Source organism: Stegodyphus dumicola, chromosome 4, assembly GCF_044657685.1.
Source record: "Stegodyphus dumicola isolate Sdum_Otavi_A_Nest chromosome 4, ASM4465768v1".
In the NCBI taxonomy this organism is placed as follows: domain Eukaryota; kingdom Metazoa; phylum Arthropoda; class Arachnida; order Araneae; family Eresidae; genus Stegodyphus; species Stegodyphus dumicola.
The window spans coordinates 147,059,812-147,076,719 of NC_140771.1; positions in this window are offsets into that span (position 1 = coordinate 147,059,812).

Genomic DNA, 16,908 nt, shown 5'->3' on the forward strand with positions numbered 1-16,908 from the left:
GGAACAGTTCCACTTCCCGATACCAGCCAATATCTCAGCATTTCACAAGTTCCTAGCCAAAAACAGAGCGGCCATAAATAAAATCTGCAAAATAATAACCACCATTGCAGCATATGGCCAAGACCTCTGTCAACCAGAGTAATAGTGCTTACATGCATTACTTGCGCGCTGACATATGCACTGTAATGCTCTACCATCTAATCTCTGACTGCATAGGGAGCAGAAGAAAATTGAACAGCATTTTTAGGTGTTTAATTTTCTTCTTTTGTTATAACCTATTAAGTTTTTCTTTTTTCTTTCTTTTTTTTTTTTTTTTTTTTTTTTTTTTTTTTACCGTGCCTGTATGTTAATTCAAATGTACTTCAAATGCCAGATGTTAAACAGTTGCCCCTGTATGGCCATGTATCCACACTTATAACTGTTAAATAAACTCCAGGGGAGGACGCGGGACATATGCCTGTTAACGTCTGTTAAACTTCAGGCGTTCCCGTCCTCCGTCACCTGTCACCTGTATGAACTTAAATCCATTTAGTGCGAATACAAGTTATTATTACTTGCGCAATTGCTGCAAAATTAGTTAATAATAATTTATTTCCTAAACAGTATTGATTAATTGATTATATTATCTCCTAAGTTTAATTAAAGTAGAATCCATACTGGTAAGTTATATTTTGAAAGATGCTTTGAAGTAATTTGAAAGCAAAATGTTAATAATGTTTTAACGGGGACTGGAGTTAAATCATCACGAAGAATAATATTTCAATTGTAAAAGGAAAAATTAAAACATGTAATTATTGTCATTGATCGGAAATTAGTTAACTTTTCAAGGGGAACAAACCAACTCCCGTTCAATGGACAATAATTGATAAAAATACGTAAATATGAAAGTGTTTCGTCTTTACTCGAGTTATAAGTTAAAGCCAAACCGGCAATTCTAGTCAGGCCAAAATGATGATTTAACTCCAGTCCGTTGATGATATGATGATTTAACTCCAGTTCGTGATGATTTAACTCCAGTCCCCGTTAAAACATAATTAAAATTTTGCTTTCAAATTACTTCAAAGCATCTTTCAAAATATAACTTACCAGTATGGATTCTACTTTAATTAAACTTAGGAGATAATATAATCAATTAATCTATACTGTTTAGGAAATAAATTATATATATATATGAATATTTTAACAACCTGTCTATAGTGTTTAAAAATTTAATTTTTAATCAGCATGTATTATCAGCTAAGCAACCTCATTTACATTTTAATGATTATATACAGTCATTATAATGGTTTATATGCATTAATTAAACTTATCAATTTATTAGTAAATCAAAAAATGTATTAAAAGCAAAAAAGAGGCCAATATTCTCTTCTTTACCAATTTTTGGAAATTCTTTTGGAATATATGTCCAACTGAATAGTGAACTATGAAAGCCATGGGAAAGTAAAATTCAAGCACTTTAATCATCAAGACATCAATCACGAGAAATTTACGGTGCACGCCATGAAAATCGTTTGAAAAGTTCTAATTGAAAAGACATACATATATAGACATACATACATATATATACATATATAATATATAGTGAATTCTCCCATTAGATAAGAGACAAAGCAGTTAAATACAGCAAAGCTGAATACAAGAAAAGTATCAGAGTGTTATCTAATAATTAAGATATCAGATAATCAGAGCTTTCTAACTTTATGGTTAATTAATTTTTTTTTGGGTTTTTTCTTTTGTTTTTTGTGCGTGTGTATACAAGGTTTACATTTCATGGTAAGCGAAAACAGTTTGCTTTTGAAATGAGAAATATTGGGGCAAACAAAAAGATAATTCTGGGCAGCATTTCTTTAAGCTATTAAATCTAAGAAATTTGATTAATTATGTAAGATCAACAATTATTATGATAACTAAATTTGTTAAACATTGTAGGGCATTTGATTCAAACCATAAGATTAAAAAAAAAGTTTCTTAAGCAGTTTTAATAATCTCTCTTTGCTGTGTAGCTCCTTGCTATGTAGACTCAATTCCGAGTCTCTCATAAACTGATCGTCTGAATCAAGGTGAATTCCAGGCATGTAAATGTTTCATCAAAAGAGGCAAATCCGTGATACCAAATGGAGAATTTTCATTTAAACATTACGCCGTCAATAAATTAAGACAGAGCTGTAGAAGAATATTTCAGTAATTCTCAATTAAATTGCTTCAAAATATCACATATCATGTAAGTAGTATACAGGTAACGGAAACGAACTGTTTTGATGCATGATTGTGCATCACAATAGCCCGTTTGTTCAACTTTGTGACGTGGCCAGAAGATGTATCTAGCTTATCTAAAGTAATTTTTTAAAAATATTTGGCGCCCTCTTAAGCTTAGTACCATGGATTGTATAATTCACCTATTTTATATCTCCTAATTCAGGACTGGTTATTTACCTCCAGAACAAACAATCAAACGAAATGGCCCTACAATTCTCAGTTCTCGATCGTAATATAACTAATTTAAAGCTATATTTTCTTCGTTCGTCGTTTCAGTTCTTCGATGTAAACAACAGAACTTTCCTGTTTCCAATTTGTCTCATGAGCATCAGTTCTTTACATTGTTCTTTACAGTTGACCACTGTAATATAACATTATTCTGAGTTTCAGCATCACTATATACCATTACACTTAGCTAAAAATATAAAAACTAGTTTTTTCCCGAAAAGGAAGTTTTGATTTAATGAATTCAAAATAAAAATATCATATCAAGTCAGGTTTGGCATATAATTTTACTTTTAGCAAAGCACAAGGTGCAATTGAATACGATGTAATAAGACTACTTGTAGCATAGAAATTGAACTAACAATGCGGCATATTATATCTTCTTCGACGAACTGTTACATATGTGCCAGAAAAACAAAAATATGTCGTTAACCAAATATAATAAATATTAATGAAATTCTTAAATGGACAGGTATTATAAATTAAGATTTCGTATGCATCTGCTCTTTTAATATTTTAATCTTCTATATTTTCGTCCCGAGAATGGCATATTTGTGGGCCTGGAATTTCTGTGCGCCTGCAATTTTGGAAATTCGAAAAATAGTTCTAGATTGCCAAGTATATGTATATATATATATATAATGTTGTATGAACTTAAATCCATTTAGTGCGAATACAAGTTATTATTACTTGCGCAATTGCTGCAAAGTTAGTTAATAATAATTTATTTCCTAAACAGTATTGATTAATTGATTATATTATCTCCTAAGTTTAATTAAAGTAGAATCCATACTGGTAAGTTATATTTTGAAAGATGCTTTGAAGTAATTTGAAAGCAAAATGTTAATAATGTTTTAACGGGGACTGGAGTTAAATCATCACGAAGAATAATATTTCAATTGTAAAAGGAAAAATTAAAACATGTAATTATTGTCATTGATCGGAAATTAGTTGACTTTTCAAGGGGAACAAACCAACTCCCGTTCAATGAACAATAATTGATAAAAATACGTAAATATGAAAGTGTTTCGTCTTTACTCGAGTTATAAGTTAAAGCCAAACCGGCAATTCTAGTCAGGCCAAAATGATGATTTAACTCCAGTCCGTTGATGATATGATGATTTAACTCCAGTTCGTGATGATTTAACTCCAGTCCCCGTTAAAACATTATTAACATTTTGCTTTCAAATTACTTCAAAGCATCTTTCAAAATATAACTTACCAGTATGGATTCTACTTTAATTAAACTTAGGAGATAATATAATCAATTAATCTATACTGTTTAGGAAATAAATTATATATATATATATATGAATATTTTAACAACCTGTCTATAGTGTTTAAAAATTTAATTTTTAATCAGCATGTATTATCAGCTAAGCAACCTCATTTACATTTTAATGATTATATACAGTCATTATAATGGTTTATATGCATTAATTAAACTTATCAATTTATTAGTAAATCAAAAAATGTATTAAAAGCAAAAAAGAGGCCAATATTCTCTTCTTTACCAATTTTTGGAAATTCTTTTGGAATATATGTCCAACTGAATAGTGAACTATGAAAGCCATGGGAAAGTAAAATTCAAGCACTTTAATCATCAAGACATCAATCACGAGAAATTTACGGTGCACGCCATGAAAATCGTTTGAAAAGTTCTAATTGAAAAGACATACATATATAGACATACATACATATATATACATATATAATATATAGTGAATTCTCCCATTAGATAAGAGACAAAGCAGTTAAATACAGCAAAGCTGAATACAAGAAAAGTATCAGAGTGTTATCTAATAATTAAGATATCAGATAATCAGAGCTTTCTAACTTTATGGTTAATTAATTTTTTTTTTTTTTTATTTTACTTGTTCATGCTGAAAGCAGAGGATAAACATTTTTCATAACAAATTTAATTCTAAAAGTTAGATCATATTTAAAACAAAAAATGAAGTCCTAAAAATCTTGCAAAGCAAGCAAATAAAAAATTATATGTATGTCGACTTTGATATTCAAAAGATATCCCACAACAATTAAGTAACAGACTGCAGTTCACATAAAATTTAATTACTTGACTTCTGCAACACACGAAAAAAGTAAAATTAAATAAATTAAAAATCAAAGGCGCCATGTCTGAATACACAGACGGGCGCAGAAAGCTATTAGCCCTGGCGCTGTTAGCGCATTTTGTTCTTAAATCGTCTTTAAATGTTTTTTTTTGTTAAATACATAGCTCATAGATGGCGCCACGTGACAATTAGTTTCATATTCCTAAAAATGTTCCCAATAAGATAGACTTAAATTTTAGTAGATTTACTTACTATGATACTTTACGTTATTTTACGAGCTGCATTTTATAGACTCAAAATTTAAATGAATCCAGTCTGGCGTCCTTTTGGTACATATATTGTTACACAATGGTACAAATATTTTTTATTCTCATATATGTAATAGAAAATTTAAAAAGTTTCACCGTAGTATGTTACTAATAAGCAGGTCCAGCGCTTAGACACTTTCCTCCCTGTTTAATATCTCCTGAGCTATGTCCGAAATTATGCTGCCCATTGTCAACCTAAATTCAAATAAATGTTGCTGTCCCTAATTCTGCTACCCAGTTTAATCTCTCTTACCTTCCCTACATCCTAAAAGTTTTGCAAGCCCTAAATATTAATGTTTGATAATTCTCTAAACTCTAAAAATTTTCTTGCCTGGCTCAACTGCACCGATTATATTGGCTCTATTAATGTGATATATTCTGGGAAAATTAAAATTAGGGTAAGGGAACATCGAAGGTAACTACTTATTCAACTGAATTATATTTTTACATGAGAATTCTAAGAAGCTAATTTGCCACAAGACATAAAGTTTAAAATGCTTGTTGATATAAATAAAGACTAAAAATTAAGTAACAATTAAAATTATTTCGTAAACTCTGTTCTTAACGCTAGTTAAAACATAACGTAAATGAAAAACAGTTTTATTTACTTCAACGCAATGAAGATAATTTGTCCTTGAAAGTTTCTTCTAGTTTTTATTCGTAATTTTTTACTCGTCTACTAAAATTTTTTTCTTTTTGTTATTAAAATAGTACATCATTAAGCAGAAAAAGTAATGTTTCTTAGTTGTTTTCAATATATGTACTGTATATATAGATACATTTTAGAGGTAAAATATTTCATTCTTAAGAAATTTTAGAAACTTTTTCTAAATTTTTAATGCAGAGAACTTTATAGGATTCATCAGGAAATTAGTGTTATCTTTGTTTAATTTATTACTAAATTTCTGCAGAAATGTGTTTTTTAAAAGTTGCTTTGTTATTGAATTGCTTCATTAACACAAAATACATTAATTTGTGTAATAGTGCTGCCATCTAGTATGAAACGCCTGAACTATTAGCTATCACTAAAAGTAATTGCCTTTTTCACTTCCTGGTAATTGTTTACCTTGTACATACATCATAACAATAATATGTGATGATAAAAATAATATGATATAGAGCATTAGTGAAATAAAGAACTGATGTTTTAAAAAAAGAAAAAAAATCTTTTTTTGAACTAAATTTTAAATACAGCCTTTTCAATTAATGAATACAAAGTTTAAAGTTCTATTGAAAATTACAGTGTAACTTTAAAAGCTTACCAGAAATAATTAGAAAAGTTCACAATTCTTGGAAAAGCTTTGCCTAAAATCATAATGTAAATTTTAGAGTCCTTGTTTTGAAATCCTTCTTGAAGGAACTATTATATTGAATATAAAACAAAACCATTTTCTTACCGTTCAGTAATGTAAAATTAACTTCAGACTTTAATAATACAAAAAAAAAAAAAAAAAAAAAAAAAAACTAACAAAATACATTACAAAAACAAATAATTTTGATTAATTTGAGTATGCCCTCACAAAGCAAATTTGGGTAACTATTTGCTGATGGCTGTGAGATGCATAAGTGCTACAGCACGTAAAACATTCTGTTTCCTGTACAAGAAAATCGGCTTTTAGCACTCTCTAAAGATATCAAATTCATGGTTTACGACCATAAAAATCCTCAAATTACGTAATAAAAATAATAATAAAATAAAAAAAATCTGGAAGCTTTCAGATTTTATATTACGTCCAAAGGGGCTTTTTTTTTTTTTTTTTTTTTTTTTAAATTTTGTGTGCTACCTTTGTGTGTTTATTAAATATCATGTTCTTCGCACTCAAACCACGTTCTGTCGTCGATCACTTATACGCACACTGTCCACAATTTCGTTTGGTTTGGTGATGGAAGCTCGACCCTTTCGCCTCTTCTCCTTAGCACTTTCTCTCTCCTCCTTGAAAGCATTAAGCCAGTAAAAAACCATCGATCGACTGAAACACTCATCGCTGAATGCTGCATTGCACATTTCAAACGTCTCTTTCCAGGATTTTTTATTTTTAAAATTATTGTCATTTTATATCTGGGAATATGCTGAAATTGAGGGCTGGAATGGATTAAAAGATAAATTTTTAACATAATTTCTAGTTAAGAAAATATTACATTTCATGACTTTGTTTCGGTTACGTAGAACAAACTTAAAGGTTTTGATAAGTATTTCTATCAGAAAGAAAAAAGGTTACATTCCTACATTAAATTTAAGTAATAAAATTCTTACTGAGTCTTTAACACGAAGTTTGCCAGAGCAATATCGTTTATTACTGTTTGTTCAAAATATAAGCTCGCTTCAGAATTGGATTTCCCTAGCAAGAAAGTCATTTTCAACTTCAAGTTCACCAAAATAACCAGAAAGTACCATTAATGTAGCCAGATTTACTGTTCTACGTAGAATCCTCGTTCATATTTTAATTATCCAAAGTATAATAGTCCAAGACCATTCTACTCTAGACCATATTTGCCTCATGATGATGATGTGGAGCCAGCCAACACCACTGAGATCATTCAGATTCATAATATCCAGCATAAAATTATAAATCACATACATCCTATCCAAATCAAACTTCACCTAAATAATGACAATATTTTAAGTTAAACGTTAGGTAGGAAATAATAATGTTTCTGCTATTATAGCTACAAATAGTCAGATTAATGTAATTTCTAAGAATACTTTAAGCTATATTCATAATTTTGAAACTCGAAAACGAAACTTCAAGAAAGCTAGAGGCCTTCATATCACTAAAATATTTAAATTGTCATGCAAAATTGGAAGAATGAGTAAATATATGTCACTGATTATGAGGTTTAAGAGAAATATAAGTAAAGATGTACGTTTAAATAATCCTTTTAAGAATAATTTCTTTTATTTATGTAAAAATACTAAACATAGAAAAGACTGTTTCAAAAAATGAGTGTTAAAATTCTTATACAAACTACCAGTTGAAAAAATTATTGAATATTTATAAAAACTACAGTGTCGCAATATACGAGTATATATAAAAATTATTATCAATTATTGGTTTACATATATAATATAATTGTAATATATTTAAGAGTAATTCGTTTGTGATTTCACATTTCAAGTAGTTCTAATTATTTATTTATTTTTATAAATGCCGACCTCACATATAAAAAATTATTTGGCCATAAATTCCTCTGTTCCTTTTACAGACATTTAATTGTAATACTAAATGAATAAAATTGAAAATTCCGTTAACCAAATTGTCTTTGTTTCCTTGGGACTATTTATTGAAGGAAGTGCTTGCTGTGTTACTTTATTCTGAAATGTTTAAAAGTGTACATACTTCTGTGGTTAAAATGTCGACTAGAGCAGGTCTTCATCCCCAAAAATTAAAACAACTCTCTATTTCTGAACATGGCGATTCAGTCTGTTATACAGTGAAAGAATTGGTAAAAGAATTTCGCATGAGTCAAAAATCCGTATACGATGGCACTCGCGAAAGTCAATGTCAAACGTATTGACATCAGAAATTATTGCTCGTGTCCAGAAGAAAATACAAAGTGATATGAGATTAACTATGCAGAATATAGTAGAAGGATGGGATATATCTAAAACAACTCTCTTGCGCTATATACATGACATTTTTCAATTGAACAATATCTCTGCAAGAGGGTTAATCTGAGTTCTTTTAGGAGTTCGAAAACAGCTACATGTCAATGAAATTCTGATACAGAGATGAAGAGATTAGCTCTCCACTTACAGTCCAGATTTAGAGTTATGTAATCATTGTCTGTTCTCCAAACTGAAATATATTCTTTCCTGAAAAGTGATTTGGTAATGATGATTGAGTGAAAATAACAGTTATGGAAATTTAAGTATTCCTAGTTTCCCATCTTTGGCTAGAAATTCTATTAAGTTTTACTAGTTTTAAATATTTGATTGCAAAATTTACTCTAACTTGAGGAAAATTTTGAAAAATTTACATGGCCCTTTTCTAAACAATATTTATAGGTCGATAACAGTTAATCGTTGCACTACAAGGATATATTGCTAGATAGCTAAAACAATATTAAATTATCATTATTTTTGGTTTTCAATTTATTTGTCGGTACTTTTATAAAAGCTGATTTTTATACACTTATTTCATACTTTATGTTAAAGCGCTGTTAATTATGAGTTGATTGATGTTGGAATTGTAAGGAAGCTCAAGTACAATAAGAGGTATAGGCAAAACACTTCCGACCAGTGTGCTAGTAAGGCTCCTTGCCTATAAATATTATCACAAGACTCAGTAGGAATATTTATCATAGAAAAGTTGATGACAATTTATTTTACTGTTGATAAATTCGAGTATTTTTATTTCCGAGAGGGCAGCATTTGCCTATTTTTCTCCTTGAGACTTAGGGTTTTCCGAAACGTAAACTTATAATTATAACCTTGCTGTTCAAAAAACACTTGAGCCACGGACAGATATAAGAATTTCGCCTTATCTCTGATTTCTCCTTTTATTATATTCTTCAGTTACGTATTAAAGTATATTTTTTAATATATATGCATATATATTTATAGATAGAGAGTTATAGATAGAAAGATAGGTATTAATGAAAATGGTATCATATATATGTTACTGAAAATGTCGAAAAACGTTTTGTAATGAATACAGTACAACGATGACGCAATTATTTAGAAAAGGCTGTAAAGTTCTAGCAGATCTACATACTATAACTGTTCATCATGCTGTAAAAATTTATTATAGATCTTAAAAAAGTTTTAAGTCTTGTTCAGTACGAAGCAACCATAAATCAGTTGTTTAATCATTTCGAAAGAAGCAAACGCCGATCCAGAATGAATAAGAAATTTCGCACTTAAGGTATATCTAATTCAAAATTATTTCAGTAAACATGTTGCGGCTACAGTAAAGTTGGCACAATAATTGTGCCTATTCCAAGAGGTTTGCATTTTTGATAATTTTGCAGCAAGAAAGAAGCAGCAGGAAGATGACGGTCCGACTAGGCCAAAGCGTTGAAAGCAAGTGCGTTATGTTCTACGTGAAATCTTTAAATTCAGACTGAGTTAGTTTTGGTTCTCAATGCATTTTGATTGGATAGTTCATATTATTGTAAAATTACTATTGGCTGCTTGAGATTTAGTTCCATTTACATTACCAGAATTATGTAAGAGTTATATGACATGGATTAATCTAGAAATGACGCAGTGCAGAGATAATTTATTATTTTTAGAATTGAAAAGGGAATTTACGTTGCTAATTTAATCTTTCACGTGTTCTTTATTTTCCTCAGAATTCTTCCTCTTCAGTATAGATCTATCGTACATAACTATTACACATCAACACTGCTCCGTCTTTTCCTTATTGCTTTTATTCCACCACACATAAAAATATGAATATATATGTAACTCTTTGGAAGAATACTGTAATATGAAAATGATGCAATTATTTAGAAAGGCTGTAAAGTTCTAACATATCTATATATTAAAAACTGAATTTATCACAGCATTTCTTTTTAACGTAAAATAGATATTTCTGAGCACTTTGCTTTTGGCATTTTTTAATCAAGGATTGAAAATAAATCATATATAGTATGAGAAATTAAAAAAAAAAAAAAATGTTATGTGCTGTAATTTTGTTTTTTCCTTGAACCATTTTTAATATTTATAGAAGTTACTAAGTATTTGATTAAAAATGTTTTTGTGTTACTCTCCTGTAAATCTCACGACAGCATATTATTAAGTTTGATATATATTAATTTTAAACTACAGCATTCATTTCTGACTAATTTCTATTTTTGTCTCTATTATCATGATTTATTTTTGTATTTCTTTCTAAATGCAACACATGTGCTAGCATCGTATCTTTCATTTTTTAATATAAATTTTTTTCTCAATGATTTTTCTGTTTTACATTTTTCTTTACCATTTTTGATAAGATATATATATATAATTTGAGAACATATATATATATATATAATTTGAGAACAATTTATTATATAAAAGAAAAACGTTAGCTTTGAAAGCAATTTTACGTTTTGAAAGTCAGTTTTAAAAGAATTCTGAATTAATTATTGCGAAAGTAACGCTAATTAAAAATACAACTTCTGAATTCGATTCGAATTTAGAAGTTTTATTTTTAACTTTATTTATTATTTTTATTTTAACTTTTTATTTTTAATTAATTTTAATTTTAACTTAAGTTTTATTTTTAATTTAAGGTAATATTAAATAAATCTTTGTCTTTGCGATGGAATGTAAGGTAATATTAAAGAAATCTTTGTCTTTGCGATGGAATGTAAGGTAATATTAAAGAAATCTTTGTCTTTGAGATGGAATGTAAGAAAACAGTGCAATTATTAATCATATTTTTATAGCATTGCTAAATTCATCTGATGTTCAGAATTGGCCCGGAAAGTCTTATATTTTTAACTACGCATGGCTTTGAGTTCAGGACTGAAAAAAATATCGGAATTTTATTTGAATGATATAAAAGCTTATTAACACGTCATTAATTTGTACGCTAAAACAAATGGTCTTTTAATAATGATTCACTAGCATGGGCGGTATTTGCGGTGAAATCGGTCGTTCTTTGGCGGGATTACATTTATACGTTTCGGTAAACTAGGACTTAAGACTGCTTTGTAGCTGTTCAAGATGTCTCACTGATTATCACTCGAGGTTGTTGCATTTCCAAAAAGTTATATTTAATGCATTAAAAATTTAAAAGGGAAAAAGAGTCTGTTTGAAAGAAACGGAAAAATGGCCACAAAAACGCATTCTAAGCAATGCTCAGTGGTGGAATTATTTATGTTAATTATCTACAAATAAACGCAAAATTGGATTTTGCATTTAATTTAGCACATGACATGTACAGATTAGACGACTGACAACATGGGGGAAAAGAATGTACGCTATAGTTTGGGTATGGAAAGTTAGTTAAAGTCTGTCTGAGAACGATCAGCACCAAGAAACCATGTACACAGAGTAAGAATTCGTGTCTATCAGGCTAAAAAAAGGACTGGAATAAGCTGCTCCACTACTGCGAAAAGGATTGAGCAGACAAGATTTTATGCCAAAAATTCAATAGTTTGTGTCCCACTTACTTCATTTCCAAAGCTGATCGTTTAAGCTGGTGTCATCGTTATACTTTATGATGCCAAGAGGAAAGGGACCGTGCACTGTACTGACGAGTAGAGTTATAATCTATGATCTGAACTAAGATGATTCTATACCTACCTTTTTTGATAACCTATAAATAATACTCGAGCCTTCCCTTTTGAAGGAAAGATTCCATTTCTACAGAAACAGTTTCATGGTTGTCGTGGGATCATTAAAAATGGCCGCATCGAGATACATATCTTTGGTAGAGATTCTTTAGCTAATTACAGATATGTGCCGATTGAATCCCACACGAGGATACTTAGGTTCACTATGAGCCTAGATGGTTTGCTAATTAATGGCAATACTCATTTGCATCGAGCACCTTGGTGTCAAAATATTTGGAAACAGAAATTATCATTCGAATGAAAGGAACATCTCCCACGTCAGAAGAGATCTCAGCTGCAGAGTGCCTTAAGTCGACAAACTGTAGCTTGACAAATGCTTCCTCAGACCCTTCAGGATCTGAAAAATGCACTTTCAGAAAAGCGTCATGTAATTCCTCAAGATCTGATCAAGAATTGGGTAAATTCTATGAAATCAAGATGTGAGTTTTGTATGTCTGCCGGAGGTCGCAATATTAGAAAAGCGATTTGCTGAAAAAAAAAAAAAAAAAAAAAAAAAAAAAAAAAAAAAAAGGAGATCTTTTTTTAAAGTCATTTTTTGAGATTTTCAACTGGCATGTATGGCAAATAAAAGCCTGAAGTTTTGAAATAAAAGTTTCCAAATAAAAGCACAACTACGTTTTAAATAATAATGTCTGAATTTACGAGAAATAAAAAATCATCACAGAAATTTGTTTTTCTATAGTTGGCTCTACCATTTTGAACAACTAAACACAAATACAAAATTTTGCGTGTTATATCTTTAATTTGAGGAGAAATCGTTTTTAAATTAAAAGGCCTTTCGTAATTTAAAATTGTGTTAAGTGTAAAATTCAAGTTTACATACCAAATTAGGTTTCGATTTCTTATCAATCATAAGACTCCTTAATTAAAATTTTTTTTTCTAACTTTCGGCAACACTAATGATAATCTCTTCGAGGTGCTAGTATGAAATCTGGAAATTTCAGGATGCAACTTTTATTAATTTTTTAAAAATTTTTAATTTGTTTACTACTTATTATGCAAAAAAAGAAAGTGTAATTTGAATGAAAAGTTACAAGCCGAGAAGAAGTTTTAAAATGGTATTATGACAGTGACCATATCATTTGCACTTTCAAAATTCTCGTACACAGAATTAGCTGTTCACACAAAGAAAGAGATGTGAAAGACGATAATATAAAATGGTTAAAAGTAAAAGAATAAAAGTTAAGTAATATTTTGTATTCTAACACTGCTGCTTATTTTTAATCGACAAACGTTACTGATAAGGGTCTTATGTGTGCAGCTACAGCAATCATACTTTTTTGACATTTTCCTATATATGAAAATAGGTTAAATATATCACACAGAATATTTAATTAAGGTGTTATTAAAACCAAGCTTTTTGATTACTAGCATAAAAACAGAAGCGATAATTACATATGTGATATTATCATTAATTTTAAGTTGAATTTTAGATCCTTTAAAAGAATGGTCTCAAACTCAAATTTCATAAGAGCCGAATACCCGATTTGAAAGCAGTTGAAAAGCCAGACGTTTTTCAACAAACTAACAATTTAATGATTTATTTATTATAAGAGGGTAGTGTGTGTATATATACAGGGTGGCCATTGAAAAGTTCCCCGATATAGCGATATCCTAGTTCCCCGATATCCTCTTAGCGGCCTATTCACGAAACCAATCGAAACGAAATTCCAGATATTATTATTTGAATCTATGCGTTCGGGATTGTGATAATTTAAAACAACAGAAATCTGACGGTTACGGCTACAGTGAAAAAAATTTCATTTGCAAAGAAGAGCATTATAGAGGACTAATGATTATACAAGAGAGGAGAGGAGGGAAAATTTATTGGAATTTCAAAATTCAAGATAAAATTGTCTCCGGTCACTTTGTAGTTTCGTGGCTTCCACGATTCCCCGACCTCACTTTGTTTGGTTCTGGGGTTGTATGAAATCTAAGGTATACAAATCAGGTCCACGAGATTTGTCAGAATTGAAAGATGCCATAATACGTTAAATTATGCAGATTTCTCTTGCGATATTAACGTTCGTCATTGTTGTCAACGACCTCTCGCATGCAAGGTGCAATGATTTGAGAAGGTTGGCACTTGTAATTCTAATGAAAGTTTTTCCCCTATACCCTCTTGTGTTGTCTTTGGTCTTTTACAATGCTGTTCTTTGCAAATGATTTATACCGACAGTCTTCGTCATACGTGTATCGTTTCAATGCCATTTAAGGTTTTTCAATGCTCTGATTTAAAAAAAAAAAAAAAAAAAAAAAAAAAAAGGCGGAAAAGAGGGTGTTGCATTTCGAAATTTTTTCACTGTAACCGTAACCGTGAGAGCTCCATTGATTTAAATAATTGCATACCTTAAAATAATAATGCCCGAAATTTCATTTAGATTGGTTGAACAGAGAGGCCGCTACTGGTTCATACAATGTTCATCCGGAAAATAGTAGGACTGAATTTTTTTAGCAAAATTATTCACAACTTTGTCACATCGACTTAATAATTTTCAAAACACTCCCCTTTTGCTTCAACAGGGAGTTTCCAGATATTCTGATAAACAGTGAAGACTTCCTAGAACGCAGAAACTGGAATGCTATTCAGCTCCCTCGTTATAACCTCTTGAATGTCCTGGACTGAGCGGTGGTGCCGTCATTTCACGAAACCTTTTCAGTCGGGGGAAGAGGAAGAAGTCTGAAGGAGCGACATCTGGACTTGAAACAGTCAGAAAACGAGAAATTTTAAAAAATACATTTCCAAAATTACAGATGCCTGAAGATTTTCACAACAAAGAAAAATACCTTTTGGTTTTCTTTTCTCACGTATACATTTAATGTAACATTTTCTGTACATCGGAATTGTTTACCTTGGGCGATAATAACTCTTGTTCCTTTAATACTTTGCACTGTTTAAAATTCTTTCTAAAAACCTTTCCTACCAACAAGCTATTTTGCATCCCTGTGTGAATGCGTCTGCTGATATGTTGTGTAATGGAAACTGAATGCCTAGCAGAGCCGCATTTATTATTGTTACTGTACTTAAGAAAATACGAGACGGATGTTTCTCCGTACGGGATGACTGTACCCTCTGTATTCGAATTCCTATTATCTAAGTCTAAATTTTTTATGTCTTTCTCTTGTTTCGTCTAGCGTGACTTATCCTGGCGATCACCATTCGTGGGTGAAAATTTCTTTTTATTTTCAAAACGTTTACCGCCGTCAACATTTGAACTTCCTTCCGCTACAGGTCTACTACTATTTATTTAAACTCTGGTCATATCCTGCCGTAATCGTACTCTCTGCTACCCTTCTACTTTCAAACTTTACCGGCAACAACCTATTCAGCATAATTTGGGTAATCTCTATGTCGGGTTTTCCCCATACATATACATTAACCAGTCGTACCTTTTTCATTACAAACTCTGCCACTTCTTCGGCCTTAGTCTGGCACCTACTAAAAAATTCCACCTTTAGATTCACTAGAGCCTTTCTTTCACCAATGCCGTAGCTAGAAGTTTCAAGAGCCCAGGGACAACCGAAAATTTTGCGCTCTCCTCTTATTTGCCAAGAACGGAAAATATTTCATTCTAAAATTTCTTAATATCAATTTGGTTGCAGGAGGCAGATGTCTCCTCTTGCTTCTCCCCTAGTTATGCCTCTGTCTTTCACCACAGGAAATGCTTTTACTAGGGCTGCTTTAAATAGTTCAGATGTAAAATTATCACTGCTTGGCTCACTCAGTAAAATTTTACCAATACCTTTTTACCAGCCTGTCCTCGCAGTGCGGCGTTTGCTAAGGTGACCTTTTATACTTCCCCAACTAGATAAAGCAAAAAATGAGTATCTAGTTGGTTGCTCCAAAAAGTTAAAAAGTTCATTACGGAACTTCTACCATTAAAATTCACTGTAGGTTTCACTTACGCTCGCACCCTTCCATGAGATTTATGGGTGCCTATGGAGCCTGTGATGCTGGGGGGAAAGTTGAATTCACTTCAGTCGCAGTAGGAGATTTTTTATAGAGGCCAATATCAATCTTCTTTATTAGTAAAGCCAAAACTCCTAAGAAGCTAGGAGCAAGTTATCGCTTCGCCCGAAAAGAGCTAAAAAGTCTTAAGAAGGTTAAGACTAATTTAATAAAATTTTATTATAAAGTTATTAAAATATAATTTAATAAAAATCTTTTTATTAATTTAGAACTGGAACATAAATACATGACTCATAAATCAGGCAACCACTTGTCATGATGTAACTTAAAAGTAACAGTAAATACAAAATTAAAACTTAGTAGCCAAAGGCTACACTACTGATTTAACGCGAATTTGGCGCGAACTTTTCACATGCGTGACAATTTAAATATCTTCAATTACAATGGAAAGCCTCTGAATGCAATCTTATTTGAACTAGCTGGAAGCGTGGCCTCGAGAGACAGAAGCACGCTCTCTCTTAAAATCCGAAAAATCTCAGCTTACATACTCTTGAACTAATTTGCATTCTGGTAGGAAAGAGAATTGGAAATTCTGGAAAGAGAACTGATAAAAAAGATCAAATCATAAAATAAATGGTTATTAAAAATAAATAATAATAACCTTACGCCTTAGTAGAGTTTCTTACAGAGTCGATAGCTAACAGTTTACTTGTATGAGAACTTATAATAAGGTTAGTTGAATCCAACCGCTCTTTAAGCAACGATATGAAACAGTCGCAGTTCTCAATACTTAAAGAAAATCTTGAAACCCCAATAAAAGGATTTCCTGACGAATAAGGTGTTA